This window comes from Ambystoma mexicanum, chromosome 8, assembly GCF_040938575.1.
Source record: "Ambystoma mexicanum isolate Mex_15411 chromosome 8, UKY_AmexF1_1, whole genome shotgun sequence".
NCBI classification, from domain to species: Eukaryota; Metazoa; Chordata; class Amphibia; order Caudata; family Ambystomatidae; genus Ambystoma; species Ambystoma mexicanum.
Window position 1 is genome coordinate 865,438,105 of NC_090929.1, and position 17,246 is coordinate 865,455,350.

The window sequence follows — 17,246 nt, forward strand, 5'->3', positions numbered from 1 at the left end:
TGCCTTTTTTTCGACCATCAACAAAAATAGGATTGAGAGGCTGATTACTCTAACAGATGGCACAGCAACTTGGAACTGTCACACTATACTTGCGGAGGACCTCCTCTCGAACATCCCACATGCACAACTGAAAGAGGCAAGAGTCATGGTTAAAAACTTCAAGGGGTAATGAGGTGAAGGAAGCCCATACGTGGTATGCTTGTGTAAGCTGTACACGAGTGCTGAGGGTTTTATCAAGATGATTAAACAACAGGAGGATTGGTTTGGGGGTTGTGCGAACATGGGGTTGAAATTCTGGGTTGGGTAATTCACTAAAGTACTTCTTTTTGCCTGCTCCATCGCTGTGGTATTGACATTCATATGTTTCTTCTACCCCAGGATACATCTGGCAAAATATTGGCAGTGGTTTGCTGGTGTGGTAACAACATTGGGCTAGCTAGTGTACTCTGGTTCTTGGTATGGTTAAGGGCTCTCTCAAAGGGCCCATTTCCGTATTTCAGTTGTAGTTAGGGAGTACACGGGAAAGCAAACCGGGAGGGGCTGGAAAGAGAATGGGAAAATAAACTACCTGAAAACAAAATCGGGAAAATTGAATGAATATCAAGCAAGTGCCCTAGGGCCTCTTTTAGGACCACTCCACTAAGTCTCAGGTCGGCAAAGAAGTGGAGTCAAAGAGTGTGTGGTCAGAGGCAATTGTCTATTGAGCAACTGGTGATAAAATGAGGGACATACATGGGCAAACAATCGTCAAAGCAGGTGGGGACCACCTAAGGGCACCCCTTCTCACTTTGTGTACAGTATCTTTAACAATGCTACCTGCGGGTTTCTCAAACCATGTCACTTGCTGACACAAGGTAATAGACACACTCAGTTTTTGGTAGAAGGTATTAAGATGACCTCTAGAGCAGCAAAAGGGAAACATAAGATCTGGACAATGGGGAGAACACATTGCATAGCTGGAAGAGGTGGCAACTGGACAGAATGTGTTCAAATAAAGGGGGCTGAAGGGCACAAGTAACAAATTGGGAGGAAATATAAAGTTTCTTAGAAGCAAGGGATCTGCTGGGGGTTATCTGCCCCCAGATAATAGATGGATAGACAGAGGCTGCCCACCTGCGCTACTGTGCTCACAGATAACAGATGGAAAGACAGAGGTTGCACAGGATGAAGAAGATGGTCTTACTGCAGAAAATATAATGGACTTCTTTACTATCATAAGCATGTTTGTGCTGGTGACAGTCATCAGGACAGGGTGAATGAGTGCTGGGGACTGCACAGCCACCTGTTGTAGAGCACCAGGTACTGAGACCACCTGCACCGGTGCAGCCCAGGCCAAGAACCTTGGGTATTTCAGGGAACCACACATGCCCAAAGTCCCTCTCCCCAACCTGAAGCTGAACAAGGTATTACCCGTGCCATTGAATCACTCTTCAAACAAGGCATAATTGCCCCTACCATTAGATCCCTTAATGCTTCAATATTACCTGTAAAGAAGTCATGAAAGGGAACATACCCTTTTGTTCCAACACCTGATGGCCATTAATGCAGTAGTGGTTCCCTCGTTTTTAGTCATGCCAAACCATTCTACCATTTGGTCTTGTATTCCCCAGCTGCTACAGTCTTCACAGTAGAAGATCTATGCTGAGCCTTTTTCTCAGTTCCCGTACATGATGAGTTCCATTATTTTTTCACATTTTCACATAGGGGAATTCAGTACAACAGGGCTCTGCCGCAAGGGTACACAAAATCATCTACCCTATTCTCCCAACAGCTGAGGAAGGATGCAGATGACATTAAACCCATATGACAATTGCCAATAGTTTAATACGTTGATGAATTACTGATAGACTCACCTTCCTACAAAGCATGTAAATAGGCTACCTAGGTACTGTTAACAGCATTAGCTGAGAAGGGTCATAAGGCATCCAAACATAAGCTATGAATATGTGGACAAAGGGTACGTTATGTTATGTCATGTCATGTTGTTGTGATTAATACTGCATACCGCTGCCATTTCCATTGTCTCCAGGCATACTGGTGGATCTGAAAAGGAAGGAGGGCTTAGTTAATTGGATAGAGAGAGAAAGCACTAGAGAGCTTTCATCTGCTGGTGGTAGCTTTTGTTCAGAAAAAACAGGTCACTGTGTGATGGGTTTGTTTTTAGTTTGTACGGGTAAGGTGGTATTTTCTATCAGAGTGTATGAGATCATTTGTGTGTAATTGGTTGAGCTTCCTGTAGTGTGTTGTGTTTAGTTGAGTGTGTGAATTTTGCGGTTTGTTTTAGGTATCTGCTGCAGTAGATGTATGTGTGTGTATTTTGTTTGGTGTTTGAGGGTGACTATGCAGGATATCAGAAAGTTTTTGGTAGGGTTGGTTAGTGACATTAGTAGTCTGTGCTCTTCTATGCAATGGTTATATTGGTCTGGCAGGGTGCATATTCTTCTATGGTGGTTTGTGTTAAAATGTTTTGTTCTGTTGGGATATCCAGGTTTTGGCTCATTAGGACTAGGCTGTTTTGGGTGATTCCCTTGTGTTGTGTTGGCTGTTTCCCTTCAACAGTCTTTCATGTTTAGCTCTCTGAGTTAAGAACACATGATATTAGTAATTTTTGGAATTGTGGGTGGTCTTATGTTGTTCATATTTCCTTTGGAAGTGAGTCCCAAAGTTTTTCCGGGATGCAGGAGAATGCTGATCCACCAAATGTTCACTCATTGTTTTGTTTTAGAACATGACATCACAATGGGGTACTGGGTCAGTGCATCTACCCAAAAGGAAGTAGTGCATGAAATCCTTCAGCCCCAGGCTGTTACCCTGATGAGAAAATGTTTAGGCATTGTGGGGTACTGCCGATTGTGGACCTTAGGTTATGCTGAGATGGTTAAACCTTTACAAAACTACACGAAAGCCAACACTCTAGAATCACTACAATGGACACCAGAATGTAAGGAGGAAAAAAAGCCTAATTGAGGCTCCAGCCCTATGTTTGGCTGATTATGAGAAAAAGTTCACCTTATACTGCCAGGAAATAAACAGGTTTGCCTTATCCATCGTGAACCCAAAGCATGGATTTCATCAGAAACGCATTTGCTTGTTTTAGTAAAGAGCTAGATTTGGTTGCTATGGGAATGCTGAATCACTAGCTGTCAGTTGCTACTACCACATTACCAGTAGAGCAATGTAAGAATATTGTTATGGATTGCTGTTCCACTTATTGTTGCTCCCTTAGACTCCCCATATACCTGTATTATGAGCTATATAAGGGAGGCATGGCATCACAAGTATGACACTGACACAAAAGGTACAATTTGTAAAACCATTATTAAACTTTTCAATGGGGTGAGAAAAACTCATACTTTGCCCTATAGCTAGGATGGGAGTAATCTCTACTCTACCATAAAAGGATAAATAAAACAGTCCTAGTTGAGTCTGTCAAATCAAAATGGCCTAGACTAACAAAACCTAATGCCTGCCCTATCTCTTGTACAAACAGTGTATAAAGGAGAATATATATGCAAAGGAAAATCAGTGTTAGAATATAAAGAATAAATGAGTCAGCTCTTCACCCCACGTTGGACGGCATGGACTAAGGTGGTCCCCGTAGACAGGATGACAAACTCTGGTTCAGGTTCTCAAAACAAAGGCAGTTCGAAAACGTGTATCGAGGCCTGCATGGCCTTCCATGTTAAAGTGTCTTTTTTCCAGTTTTCAAAACACAGTTCAACAAAAAGTTCACGCTGGTTTCCCTCAGTCGGGTTCGGGACCTTCCAAAGCACAATGTTCACAAAGGTCTCCCTCAGTCGGGTTTGGGCATTTCAAAGCACAAAATTCACGGAAGTCTTCTACGGTTGGGATCGGACCTTTTCCTGATGTCGAAGGCTTTCGAATGTGCATGGCTTTTACTATAGGCCTGCGCAGGGCCACTTCGACTTTCCCTTTCTCCCATTATCTGTTGGTCTGGTTAGTTTGATGTCATAAGCACAAAAGTTCAACATTCACCTTTGACTCCCCCTTTTTCCGGGGTTAATTTTGATCACTTTGCTTTTTATAGTTATAATATGACATGATAGTTTATTTATATCGCGCCCATACACAAGTGTTTCAGGGCACGGTGAGGCAAGGGAGGGGTACAAGGGAGGAAAAAAAAAACAATGATCTTACTAGGCCCAGCGACATTGGGAATGCGCAAGTGCAGGGGAGAGGAAAAGGGTGAAGTGCAAGGGGCAGGGGAGGAGTGGAAAGTGCTGAACATGTGATAAAATGACAACAGGGAGTGTGGCCAGCAGGTGGCAAATGTAAAATTAAGTGCAGACAACGGGTGTCTGATAAGTGCAACTAAGGGAACTGTAGGGTTGCAGATACAGACCCAAGTGCAAGGTTTGCCAGAACGCAGTGTGGGTAAGCAGGTGGGTGGACAGGGATCTGGGCCTGAATACAGAGGGTAGCCAGGAGCCCAGTGAAGAAACAGACAGAGGTCACCAGGGGAGAGGAAGAGAGAAGGCAGACGCAAAGAGGCAGGTCTTGAGGCACTTCCGGAATCAAAAGGGTTCTCCTCAAGTTTTAGAGACGCAGGGAGGTCCCAGATGAAGAAAGAGATCTACCACCAACTCGTTGCTTGGAGACGCGACTGACCCTGAGGGGGTTGGAGGCATAGGAGCGAAGAGCTCGAGTAGGAAGGTATTTCCAGAGGGAGAGTTGAAGGTATTGCATACCCAGACCCCAGAAGTCCTTGTGGAGGGTCTTGAACTTAATCTTTGCAGCCACTCAGAGCCAATGAAGAGATTTCAGGGCTGGAGAGATATGATCCCTGGGCTTGAGGCCAAGGATAAGTGTCAAAGTCCTGTTCTGGATTAGTTGCAGAGGGCGGAGAGTAGTGGCAGGCAGATTTAGGCTGTTGCAGTACTCCAGCCTAGAGAGAACCACAGCGCTAGAGATAGTGAGCTTCTGGGGGATGGAGAGGAAAGGAAGAATACCCCTGAGGAGATGCAATTGGTAGTTTGACTTATAAAGACATCAGAGATGTGTGGAGAAAAGGAGAGCATGGAGTCGAAGATGACCCGGAGGTTCTAGCCTCACAGGTGGGAGCAGGAAAAGGGCCAAGGGAAGCCGGCCAGAGAGTAACAGGAAAGGAAGTTGCAGGAGTGCCGTTGAGAATGATCTCTGTCTTACTGACATTGAGGCAGAGGTTGTTGGTGGCACACCACTCCCGGATTGCAGTTAGTCAGCCAGAGATGTGAGAGGGAAAGGAGGTGGCAGAGGGGAGCCTGAAAAAGAGTTGAGTGTCATCAGCATAGCACTGAATTAGTACATTCACTTTATCAAACAAAAAGCTTTCACCTTTCATAGAGACTTTCGAGTGGGCTACTTCCTTTTGCAAGACCACTCCACTATTCAGTATTGCTGGTTTCACAGCTGTCGATAATTCAAAGTTCATTACAGGTCTGCCTTTCTTCACCTCTCATTCACACACTTACTGCCTTCAATGGTGTGATATATTGTTGCCACTTCAATCTTTCCTTAACACACACCTTTCATTAATGTTGCTTTCCAACTCACCGGCTGTTTGTGTTTCTTTCTTGTCTTTGCAGTTGTTCATGAGTCAAGGTGAATACCACAGGCTTGGCTTTGCCTCCCCAAATCTATTGTTCACCCGGGAGGGTTGCTTGTGTCCTTGAAACACAATGCAGTCTTCTTCTCTGGGATTTGGCCTTCTCCACGTGTCTTTCACAGCCTTTTGGAGGCAATTACCTCCTGCAGGGAACTCCTGGGCCTCTCTACCCTTTTCTCTCGTCGCTCTATCCATCACTCTTCTCCAGTAGGTTCTCCTTCGCAATGGAATTTCTGCTCTTACACATGTTCCACCTTGCTCTGAGTGTGTCTCTACATTCTGCCTTTTATCCTTGTGAGCACGGTTTATTGGTATCAGATTAACGGGACATGTCCAATGCAATATGTAAGGGTTAGCCTCTTTACTCTCAGTCTCCCTCTTCCTCAGCCCAGTGTTTGTGTAGAAAGACAGGGGACTGTTGGACTTTAGGACTTTTTATCCTAGAGAGAGTGAGACCTTTTTACCACTCTCTCATGTATTTTTATTTGATTTGAACTCTGTTTCTTTTGGTTTCGGGGTCTGACAAACTCCATAGGCATCATCTATTTACATTGTGACACTCAGCACCTTCAGTGCAGTGGCACAGGGAAGTCTTCCAGATTTCCCAAAGGTTTAAATACCTTCTCTTCGTTAAACTACTGTTTCCAAGAGAATTGAAATGAAGTGAAATTGACTTTACTTACATTTGTAACTTTCTTGACCCAGCACACACTATCTTATCATAGGGTGCTGAAGGGTTTACTTAGTATCCCCTTTGTCTAGTTTCTTATGTAACATTTTTATGTTACCCTTTCTACAATTAATAGCTGGTAGCAGTGGTTTACTTTTTACTACCATTGAGTGTTTCTAGTGCGGGCTGTATTTGCAGCTGCAGTAATGCACCCATGGGTTCCCATTTTGTCAAAATGGCCCTGTTCTTCCTTTTTCACCATATCTTGTTGGAAAGGTCCTTTGTGAGATTTACTCTTCTTGCCAAACCAGGTTTGGTCCCTTTGTTCATTTTGTGTTTGGCAGGATTCACTGGTGTGTCTGGCAGGCCAAGAAGTGAGGGAGGTGCCCGAAACTCCCTCTGCTTAATCCCCCTGGTTTCAGGAATGCACCCTAAGGTGACTGGCTGGCTGTCCTTGGTGGACAGCCACCCTGCTGTGTGAGTGACAGCTGTGCTGCAAATGAATGGGAGAAATCTGCATGAAAGGCAAGATCTTTTAGACAGAAGGCAGAGTTAACCACTGGACGAAGGAATCCGAAGAAGAACTTGGAATAGACACTTGCTACAACTCCTGGACTGTTGGTTTGCCTGGAAGCTCTGAATTCACCTCAGCTAGAGAAGCCCTACAAAGGACGACTTCTCCCCTTGAGTTGGTGGGACCAATCTACCCCAATCTACCCCAAGACGAACTCATCTGGAAATCCTCTGGGAGCTGGCTGTACTTCCATTGCTGCTGCAGGAATCGATTACCAGGGAGAGGAGCACCAGAATTGAGTGCATCATCTTTAAGTCAGACCCGAGCTCCAGGAAGATCCTCCGGACTCCCATGAAGCAGGACTGACCAAGCCTGAGCCACCTCAACAGAGTGCTGGACCCCAGATACAAGGAAAGACCTTAAAGTATCTGAAAACCGCAGTGGTGCTATTCACGAGAAGCTGAAACCACAACGTGCTGCTGATCTGAGGTTTGCCCATTGCTGCCTCCGACCTTCGAACTGTAGTCTAGGAGTTCCCAGAGTTCGTCCTTCTTGTCCCCACAACTGAGGCCCAGGAATAACAGCATCTGCAGGACCTAAAACAGGAACAGAAGCCAGCTGGAACCGATTTCTTCAGAACTAAGGGGTACTTACCTCTTGTTATATAGCCTTGCTAGCTCTCAGTTGAGACTTGCCTTGGTTGCCTTTTGCAGAGTTGCTTGCAGCTTTGCCCTTCACAAGCCTCCCAGCTTGTGGCCCAAAAGTGATTTCATTTTCTACAAAGATTTCTAAAACATTGTGCAAGACATTTTACTTACCTTCAAGAAGTGCTTCAGCTCCCCTAGACTTTGCTCAAGTGACACTGGCTGTCCTGGCTCCCTGAAAGACTCTTCTAACCTCTGACTTTGTGCTTTAACTGTCCCTCCAAAAAGTCAAACATTCTATAAGGTGTATTCACACATTCTATAACCTATGTAGCTGTGAAAGGGTTAATCTACATTGCATTGGGGTTCCAAAGTACTTGCCTGCTTAAGAATATTTGTTAACCATTGTTTTATTCCCTAACCTTTTCCTTTTGACACCAAACTCAGAATTGCTCTAAATGTACCACTGTAGATCAATGTCCACAGTGTCCGAGTTATTTAAGTCACCTCAGGGTGTAGGAAGTGTATGTGTGCCATCCCAAAAGGGTATCTACTGATTTATTGAAACGGAGAGTGTGTATTTTTGAAGTATATTTTAAGTGCTACATATTTGCTCCCTTCTGAAGAAGGCTTATTCAACTGACTGTTAAATTAAGCATTTATTTTCATACTTGTCACTGTGAAACTATATTTCAACTGTACTGTACAGCTCACATTGACCCCTCGTGAGATAAGCATGGCTGCTCAGGCACTCTACCAACATGTGAAGTACTTGCTTATACCAAAGGCTGGGTTTACTATTGCCAAGAGGACAGTGCTGGACAGTCTCGTCTCCCACAGGGTACTGCATACAATCTTACCTAACAGTCATCTCACCCCCACTCCTGGAAGACCCATCACCCAGGTGATCATCCCACACTGGTCAACCCCCAGGAACTGGATCCAAAAGCGATGGCCGTGTCCTGGCCACCAGGATGACAAGTCCCTGAGGAGTAGCGGTTGAGGCACCCTTTTGTTTCTCTCAGCTAGCAAATATGAGATACTGATCTTGAATTCTTCCAACATTACATTGAACAGGTACCCAGAGTTGAATTCAGCATCACTTCTTCCCAGACGTAAACAACATACTACAGATCCCCATGACTGTGTTGATATCACTAATTTCTTAATAACCCCTGTTAGGGAGAATTCTATGTTTAGCCTGAATTTCCTAACCAAGTGAGTCCCCCAGCAGCTTTGCTGGATTTCTGGGGTTTTATTTTTTTTCTCCTGCCAAAAGTGAGACTCTTTTACCCTCACTCTTGGGCATGATTTGAGTGTGTTTCTTTGAATCTAGATGTGTTTAATGGGCTATGGGGTCTTTTACTCCATAGTGGTCAAAGCTAATGTTTCCTAATGTCCTCTTTTAGGCACTCAACTGTATTTTCCCCTTGACAAACGCCTCCCCAATTTGCCCCCAATTGCATCCTGTAAATGTAAAAACAGGACACTAGGATGAACAGGTGCTCCGACCGAGTCCAAATGTCTAGTTTCTACAAACCGCTTAGGCATTCACATCTATTGGATACAGGTATAGCTGCATGCCTTGCCATTACATAGGTTTGTAGAATATTTTGTGTTGTCGAGTGGTAGGTTGGAAGGGGAGTGACTACTATAAGTCGTGTCCTTGTTCATCCGATTCTGACCTGGTCTATGGAAAGAACCTAGGGGGAGAAAACCGATCTCTGACTGACATAATTAAGCTGTGATAGGTTTGCCTGCATGGCAGGTCAGAGGCCTTAGACGGATTATTGAAAGTGATAGTAATACAGTCTCCATGGATTTACTTGCTACAGGAACATGTGTTTTTGTGATGAGTGTTACACAGCACCCTCAGTGCAGTGACACAGGGGTGTCATAGTGACTCCCCATTATAGACTCCATACCCTGGGACTGACTACTGTCTCCCAGGGCATGTAAAGTCACCATTGACTTTACTAGTCTTAAATTCTGAACAGAACCAGTACAAAACATCATATTGTGGACGTACTGGCTGGGGCAATTCGATTGCCCCAGGGTCTGTTAGTCGGGGGGGCACGTCTCCGTCCCCCCTGATCGCATCGAGTTTTGGCTGGTGGCAGTGGATACTACTTTTTATATTCAACCGCGAATATTTTGCTATGGGATTTCCCATTGTTTTAGGCTACTATCTTTATGTAATTATTACGGTAGCCTCGAACATACCACCAGTTTATTTAATTAATATTAATTCTCCGGTTGGTATTTTTTGCCAAAACTTGATTCTAAAATGGCGTTTGTGTTCTCTTCTGTGACTCCAACCCAAGTCGAGCCCTTTGTTCCACTTTTTGGCGGGCTTCTCCACAGAAGCCCTCCAAAGTGGTGCCACTCTGTCTGGGGTACTTAGGAGGGGCGGAGGGGGATTTAGGCACCCTGGACTGAGTTGCCTAGGCAACTCAAGTCGCACTCTGTCCTGATTGGCCCAAGTGGTGAGCCGGCCCGCTTTGGGGACTGGAACTTCAGAAGTCGCCACAGGACCTAAGAATCCGACGAGGGAGAAGCTGAGCAGACCTGCCACGACACCACCACCGGTGGACCCCTGCTGGACCGTCTCACCATTTTTCCCAACGACAGAGGAGATCTCCCGCCGGAGAGTCTTCTTCCTTTGACTGGTGGGGATAACCAGTTTCACTGTCTTTTCGCCTTCCCGACGTAGCTCGTGGCCGCCTTGCCTGTGCCAAGCACCCCGGCAACTGGGATACCACGTTTTACCATGACCGCGAAACAAAGGTACCACCTTTAACTGGAAAACTCCACGGCTGGTTTCTTCCCTGGTAGTGCATCGACCTTCATCTTTCCTCCAAGTCGAGATCTTCTCTTCCCCTGGACGACGACGCAACTTGCACCCACTACCAGGAACAACTGCCACCGCTGGAGGATCCTTCCCACTTAAGGTACCGTATCCCGTCTGGCTTCCCTTGCTACCGACTCTACGGGGTAGATTTAGTCCCCGGCTTTTGAACCTGGGTTAGCCTGGGACACCCTGGCTAAACTTTCCTAAGCCTCTCTAAACTCTTTTTGAACCCTCTGCAAGACTTTCAAAGCCTAGTGTAACTGTGTGATCTTGGGCGCATTTGTGCTGTGCTCTCTCTAAGAGTGGGCCCAGCCTTTGGACTTTGGCTCACCAGTGACTTTTTGCTCTTCTGCCTTGCTAACAGTGTTCCTGAATCTTAGAGTGGTGTACTTTTCCATATTCTGTCTTTCTCCCCCCCTTTCTCACAAACTTATTGGAGTGCCATCTAGTTAAGCGCTCACCTCTGTATGAAAATAAGTGGTGTTTTACTGTGAGTTATCTGATAAGGGAAAAGGGGTGTATATATTACAATAGTAACTGTGTTTAGCATATTTTACAACAAGAGTGCTGGAGTGTTTCAAACCGTGTGTTTTTAAATAAATGATTATATACTTTGATACCAAAGCTCTGGTCAGTGTTTGCTTGTATTATTGTATCTGGGTGCCTATTGTGTATACTTTGCATACTGTCTAACTCTTCTTGAGGGAAGTCTGACTGCTCAGCCACAGCTACCAGGTAAAACTGGGTGGTACAGACTGCTACCAAGTGGGTTTACTGCCAACACCTGTAGTCTTAAATCTTTTGCAGTGTTCCCTAAGGGAACTGCACAGGTTTCTGCGTAACAACCCCTTGTAATGATTTAAGGAATACCCCTTTATCCAAGGCTGATCTTGCTAATTTTATTGATGGGTCATTACACTGGGAACAAAATGGGAAATTGGTGTCAGAATATGCAGTATATGTGCATGAGGTCTGATAGTGGAGAGTGGAAGGCTACCACATGTTACCTATGCATAGATTGTACAACTAGTGGCACTCACTCTGGCATGTGAACTAGCAGCTCAATAGTCTGTTAATATTTTTACTGACTTCAAGTATGCCTTTTGGGTAGCCCATGACTCTGCTTTGGAGAAAAAGGTGGCTTTTATCCTCTACAAGTTCCCCTATTAAACCCATCTACTATGTGAAAGCACTCCTGGATGCAATGCTGCTCCCTGGAAAAATTGTCATAGTTAAGTGTGCAACTCATCAGCCTCTTGATAATGAAATTAGCTGTCCCCAGGAATTTGCAGACTCCACAGAGATGTTGGCTGCTGTTACTGAATCAGTAGATGAATACATCTCCTAATAAACGTTAGTACTCCGCCAACTCCTGTAGACAAACTTTCCCAGATTGAGGAAAAAGCCCCTCAAGTGAAAAGGATAATTGGCTACAGAAGGGGTGCCAATTTCATTTAGATTCCCTATGGAAATATGATCAGAATGGTTGGGTGCCCCAAAGATATTACTCTCACAACTCATGTGGAAAACGGGGGAATGGTAATGACTCTGAATAAATATTGGTATGTCCTGGATTTTCCTGGAATTGCACAGGGTTATTGTACATGGGGGTCAGTCCGAGGTTGGAGGTAAGGGATTACCGGCGCCTGTAAGGGCACCGATGGTGGTAATCCCTTACCTCCGTATTCCGAGTTCCCTTTGCGGGTCCCTCTTTACCTCCTGCTTTTAGCAGGAGTAAATTACGGGACCCGCAAAGTGACCTTGGAGTAAATTACGGCACCGTAATTTACGGTGCCGTAATTACCTCCTTCCCCATTCCCATTGAGCCCTATGGGGGCAGAAATGGGGATGGGGAAGGGCTATGGTGAATGGGGAATTACCGGTCCATTCAACCTTGGAATGGACCGGAAATTACTCCATTCACCATGCCGGTATTCCATGGAGTATATAGCTCCATGGTTGCCAACCATGGAGCTATTTACTCCATGGTGTAGTCCTAACTCGGAATGAGGGCCACTGTCTTTACCACCTATAGAGAATATCAACCTACGTATGGCCTGTCTGTAAACCTCCACATTGATTGCCTTCAGCTTCTTCGCTGCAATAATTGGCAATATCTTCTTGTGGTACGGGATGTGTTCTCTGGATTGATAGAGGCTTACCCCTCTAGGAAAGCAGTCACCATCACTGTTGTCAAGATTTTGGTCAGCGATTCTGTACAAAGATTCAAAGTGCTGGTTAGCACCAGCAGTGATCAGAACACACATTTTGTGACTAATGTGAGGAAAGAACTTCTGACAGCCCTTAATTTACAGCACAATCTTCACTGAATGAATTGCTTTATTTTGGATTTCTAAACAGAATCCATAAACCAACATCAGAAATCATCAACATTCATAGATACCAAGTCATATGCAGCTAGGTTAAAAACATACAATACATATCATAAAATCAGAGAAAGTAATTAACAGGTACCAGGTTGTGTACAGCGCGATTACAAATATACATTACATATCATAAAATCACAGTAAGTAATTATCATCACAAGGAAGATAGTGAGGTCCTTCTCTTCCATGCATATTGTAAGTAACATGCACATTTAAAAGCACTTGTATCACAACTTGGGTTCAGTAGCAACAAAAAAGCATGTTTCCATTCATACAGGCCATAGCCCCTGAATATAGCTCAGAGATATGTTTTCCGCAGGTCATTACAAAGGTGACAGAAGAGAACAATGTGTGCCAAAGATTCTACATTTCCACACGACCAACAAGTACCATTTGCATACTGTGTGCGCCAGAACAGTTGCAGCTAACTATCTTTCAGTCTAGCTCTAGAGAAAAGTGAACTGTGATACTAATTGGTTACCAGATTGAGATACTTGGCCATCCCTATTGTTTAACGAAAGAGGGGGTTACTATCTTACAGGGGATTTCAGAAGATTTGTGTCCACCCACCTACATCCCCAGGGGGCCAGCAACCTAGTTTTAAGCTATTTCACAGACATTGCAGCAAGACTAGATGGGTTTACAAAATCACCTTCCAAACCCATGGCACCAAGATGTTTTTTAATATAGAATAATCAAGAGATGTTGTGGTGAAACCCACAGACCATAAGTGTTTTATCAAAACTTTGATTAAATGATCTTCTCTGCCTATCCACAAAGAGAAACAAAATGGAATTGGTTTGGGCTTCTGGGTATCCAAGATATGGTCAAGTCCTGTTTCAAGGTGTGATGTATGAGGCAGTAGTCAAAGGCACTTCCAAAAGCGGGAGAGAAAATAATTCTCCTGAGCTTGGATTCTATCCAGCTTGCCCACACCCCATAGTTCACTTACATAAGCTCCCATTTCCACACTCTTACCCCCATATAAAGTTAGCATATGACTTGCAGATAATTGTTGCATGATTTTTGCAAATCTGAATATGCTACATGAGACTTTTTGATTTTCCACCTTCTATTGGTCAGATTATCCTTTCAGTTTAGCCGACTACCAAAGACTATACAAAGGTACTGAAAACATTGGCAAACCTTTCATGTTTGGCCATCGAGGAAGATTGACAGATCACGTAATTGTTTAGTCAAGAAACACATTACATAGCATTTGTTTTACATTTACCTTCAGCCGTCTTTACAAGATTGTGAATGTACTTGTGGCTCCTGGCTAGCAGGACTACATCATCCGCACAACTTAAAACAGGTAGCCTCCTGCCTTCACAATGTGTTGCCTCAGCATCAAGACTTTCTAAAAAGGATGGTAGGTTAATAATATAAAGATTAAAAAGGAGATGTGGAAGGATGCACTCCTGTAAGACCCCCTCTTCCACTTCGATAATGCTCCTCTCTTCACCTTTGTTACTACACTGAACTGAACACATTGGATTCAGGGTGCCAAGACTCAATTAATCAAATAAGTGGTCTTGGGACTCCCAAATGGTCAAGAGCAGTGCACAAGAGGCCCATGTACATGTGGTCAAAGGCCGAACTAAGGTCCATAAATGCCATGTAGACAGGGGTCCCATTTAGAAAATCATACTTGAACAGTAGTAGGTGCAGATTTATACATTGACTAATAGGGCCTATTCCAGGTCTGAATGCTACCTGTTTATCAGAGAATTTTTTTTCTCCAGAACTCAGTCCTCAAGTCTTTTCATTAAGACGCCAGAAAATAACTTAGATGTTCCATCCAAATGTTTGCTTGGGCGGTAACAGCATGGTCATGATTTGGATCTCTTTTTTAAAATGGATACAATAGTGCCAGTTTTCCAGCTTGCAGGGATGATATTGGTGAATACAAAGGAATTAAATACCTGCATGAGAAAAGGGGCCCACAACTCCATGCATGATCGGGAGAGATAATTCTGGACCCCACCTGACCGGGCTGCTTCATTCGATTTCTGCCGTCCTATGATGGATTCAAGCTCCCTCACTGAGAACTGGTCTAATTGCATCCCGTCAGAGTAAGAAATTACCTTATTGACTGCCAAACCGGCCTTGTCGTCCACACTATAAAGGTTGCTAAAATGTTAAACCTAGTCTTGCTCTGAGACAAACATTTTGGGGATTTGAGGACTTCAAAGATATGAACCAGAACAGTTCTTGCCAATTATCCTCCAGAAGTTTGTACTATTGTGAGAAGTAGTGGATATGTACAGTACATCCCAATGACCTTGAGCAATCTCCCGTTTTCTAGTTGCTAGATCCCTTTTGTATTCTCTGCTTCACTGTTTGATAATAACAATATCCAGTAATTAGCCTTCACAGCATTCAAAAGTGCATTCTTTTTTTTCCTTGTAGCTAGCTGAAAGCCAGGACTTGGTTTGACCTTGTCCTTGAATTGGACATACTTTGTAGTGCTAAAGAGGTGCCCACACCTTGCGATAAAAGAAGTAAAAGCTTTGATAAGTCAGTAGATCATCTTCGTTCAATTTCACCACTTTACCCCATAAATCGGGTTACCTGTCTGCCCTCCAGCTCAAAGCCGTTCTTTTACTTCCTATTTCCACTGGTAAAGGGTAAATAGGGCCGTGGCTGCCATCCTTCCTCCAGCCCAGAACCCAAGCTACGGATAATGGCCAGTGGTCAATAGCTTGTGAATCAAGGATTTCAAAACCATTTATACAATCCAAATATTTCATCTGGACCAAAACATAATCAATAATGCTGCAGAACCGGATGTTATAAAAAGTAAAATTGCCAGCAGATGACAACTTGTGCCTGCCCTTAATGGTTCTATAGCCAGGTTTCCAGCATACTATCCCAGAGAATAAGGCCACCATTAGAGGTCTTGGAAGGGCTTGGAAGTGTAAAAACCTGCTCCTCATCTTTATCGATAAGGTGGTTCTCAACTGAACCCAGTCTGAGATTAAAATCCCCCCCAATGATCAATGTCAATACAGGATGATTGGCCATACAATCATTATACATGAGTCTGTTTAGAATTTTTAGAAGAGCGAAGGACCTCTCACCATTTCTATTGAAAATATGAATGAAACTGAGCGGTCTGTACGTAATGATGTTAGTGGTTAGAAATTGTAGATTATCATTCAAACTAGTACATTCCTTAAGTACCCAGCCTGAAATAGTAGTTAGATAAACAGATCGCCACCCAGAAGGCCTTCCCTTGTTCCTCAGTCTGAAAGCAGGCCTATGGAACAGGAAGAAGCCTTGAAGGTAAATCAGTTCAATTCCAGGTTTTTTGTAGCTTTATGATCTAATACATTTGGGCAATGTCACTCAGTGAGCCATCTTGGACTTTATTGGATAAACCAGCTATTTTCCAGACAAGAATATTTATTACGATCTTGTTTGTCTACGTGGTCAAAGCTAATGTTTCCCTAATGTCCTCTTTTAGGCACTCCACTGTATTTTCCCCTTGACAAACGCCTCCCCAATTTGCCCCCAATTGCATCCTGTAAATGTAAAAACAGGACACTAGGATGAACAGGTGCTCCGACCGAGTCCAAATGTCTACTTTCTATAAAAACGGCTTAGGCATTCACATCTATTGGATACAGGTATAGCTGCATGCCTTGCCATTACATAGGTTTGTAGAATATTTTGTGTTGTCGAGTGGTAGGTTGGAAGGGGAGTGACTACTATAAGTCGTGTCCTTGTTCATCCGATTCTGACCTGGTCTATGGAAAGAACCTAGGGGGAGAAAACCGATCTCTGACTGACATAATTAAGCTGTGATAGGTTTGCCTGCATGGCAGGTCAGAGGCCTTAGACGGATTATTGAAAGTGATAGTAATACAGTCTCCATGGATTTACTTGCTACAGGAACACATCATCATCAGGAGATCATGGCCATTTGTTAGGGATATTGCACACATTTTCTTTACAAAGTGGGAGATTTTGTTTCTGAGAGAGATTGTATTCTCCTCAGCCATATAATTTAGCCTATGGATATTAATGAAAACACACAAGGTGCTGTCTGGGGAGGGAGATTTAGGACAAATTGACTGTCTGAATGATCAAGGGGTTTAAGTGGTTTTAACCCTTTCCAGGTCTCCTGATACTCCAAACCCCTGTACTTCATATGGACTTGCTCTCTCATGATTCCCAAAGGAATTTTCAGATCTATAATTTCCCTCCCATGATTAGGCCCATTTGAAGCCGGGTGAATAGCTGGGTTTCTCCCTTTCTGCTTAAAGGAGTCTACTGCTATAGACCTGCACCATTTACTACCACACACCTGCCCCCACCGACCTCAGTTGAGGTGGCACTGGTGGAAGCACTGTTAACATTTCACCAGTTTTAGATTGACCAGTGTTTTGTAACCCTTACTTTGAACTTGCTTTAGATGAAGATACACGTTAAATCTAAGGTTCCTCTATGACCTGTGGTGATTTGATACTATTCTCAAGAGAGTCAATTGGGTTTATTTTCCCTGTAATATTATCCAATTTAGTTTCTATTCTCATAAGGACCTCATACATTTTGAGGACATGGGTTTCC